General features: G+C 39.1%; 1 protein-coding gene across 1 annotated transcript in view; it reads left to right on the top strand.

Moving 5' to 3' along the window:
- LOC101862103 overlaps positions 1–2,023 on the top strand; it is a 67,522-nt gene continuing 65,499 nt past the window's right edge. The window contains exon 1 of the mRNA XM_013080171.2: positions 1–170. The gene's annotated coding sequence lies outside the window, so the exon portion shown is untranslated. The remainder of the gene's footprint in view (positions 171–2,023) is intronic.

Genomic DNA, 2,023 nt, shown 5'->3' with positions numbered 1-2,023 from the left:
GCCGGGCAGCTCACCGCCCGGCACTCTCTAACTTCACGCGCATTTCGTGCTTGGCCTGGTGAGGTACCTTTTCGGGCGCGTGTGCGCACAGACTCACCTGAACATCTCTCACCTGCCCTCCGCCAAGCGCTCTCAAGGTGAACGCGCGTGCTGTTAGCAGAACTCAACAGGTAAGTTATATAGTTTTGCGTGTGCAAATTCTGGTGAAAAAATCACAATAACCAGTTGATTGGATTTGTGTATTGAAAGCTTAAATTACTCTCGAATTTGTTATGCAAGTTTTAGTATATCTAAGTGCGTTTCTTAGCTAGCGCCTAGAGTGATTGCAGTGGTAAATTTCAGTGGAGCGTAAGTGATCAGGTAAGTCTGACTGTGCATGCTCTGTATGTTTTTCTCCTGCTCTTTTCTCGCGTGATTTGACCTTTCGGGGGTAGACGCATCTACCTGCGTGCATATGTGTGAGTGTGTTCGTTGGTGTGTGTGTGTATATATATGTGTGTGTGTGTGTGTGTGTGTGTGTGTGTGTGTGTGTGTGTGTGTGTGTGTGTGTGCATATGAGAGAGAGAGAGAGAGAGAGAGAGAGAGAGAGAGAGAGAGAGAGAGAGAGAGAGAGAGAGAGAGAGCATATGTGTTTGAACCACTGGGTGATTTTGTAAATATTGTACATTGTGTGCTGCCACGCCCAAATATGTGTGCGCCTCTGTGCACCTACATAATGTGTAAAAAAAAACCCACAGCGTTAACATGTTGCTAATGCACACTCCCTGCCGTGATTCAAAATGGCGCGGAGGACATATTACAATGACACGAAGGAGTCCCTGGTTTTGCTATTTTATTTCATTGTCACTGTCATATTTTGGCTAACCATTTCTGTTGCTGTTATTGTCATTGATGATTTTCGGTTTTTGTTTTGTTTGTTCGTTATTGTTGTTAAATGATTGTATTTGTCACAGCGGTATTGTTGTGGGAGTTACAGTTTTTGTTGTCATATCCAAACTTGTTATTATTGCTACAAATCACATTCTGATTGATTGCCGTCACTGCTCTAAATAAAATAACACTTTAGGCCTATACGCCAATAGCAAACCAAAGCAAGAAAACAGACCAATAGGCTATTTGAAAGATTTATCTCTGCAAAATGCAACGATGCCAAAATAAAACGAAGTCAGGTTTTTAAAAAAAACTCTTTTTAGATAGCGTCTCTATTAATATAGAATTATATATTTGTCAAATTTCTTTCAATTCAAAGTAGAAGCATGCTTCTTAATCATGCTTTTCGCTCTGTCTTGTTCTGAATCGGACTCCTCTACTACAATCCGTCACAGACCTCACTGCGGCTTGTTTCGAAAGGCAGTAATGTAAGCTAAATTCTTCTGAAATCTATTGGTGAATGATCTTAAACCGTCATGACTAGCTTTTGTATGAAAAGCTAAATACAAAACAAACGAAAACAAAAACATCCCCAAAACACAACCAATAACAACAACTACAGCATCATCATCATCATCATCATCATCATCATCATCATCATCATCATCATCATCAGCATCATCATCATCAACAGCAACAACAACAACTACAATGATAACAACAACAACAACAACACAACCCAAAATAACAACAAAAACATTAACACCACAACAACTACAATAATAATAACAACAACAACGCAACCCAAAATAATAAAAAGAACAATAACTGTATCAACAGGTCACACCATCAAGTCCAAAAACAGCATAACCAGACAAAGAGCAACAATAATAACATTTAGTTGCCTTTAATAAATGACGGTAATCTATAGCAAAAGAAAAGCAGTCAGCCAAATAATGCAAATACACTGTTGTGTATGAATTGGGAAATGTGTATAGTAATATTTTAGATGAAGCTGTTTCTGTCACAGTCATATTCCAGGATATGTTTAATCGAAACAACTCTTCGTTTTATTACAAGCTGAGCGGATGGTTGTAGGTTTCAAGTCCTACTTCTATACTCTCTCTCTCTCTCTCTCTCTCTCTCTCTCTCT

The sequence above is a fragment of the Aplysia californica genome, unplaced genomic scaffold, assembly GCF_000002075.1.
Source record: "Aplysia californica isolate F4 #8 unplaced genomic scaffold, AplCal3.0 scaffold00076, whole genome shotgun sequence".
In the NCBI taxonomy this organism is placed as follows: domain Eukaryota; kingdom Metazoa; phylum Mollusca; class Gastropoda; order Aplysiida; family Aplysiidae; genus Aplysia; species Aplysia californica.
Note: the sequence above shows the minus strand (reverse complement) of the source record. Positions and strands in the feature narration are given on the sequence as shown.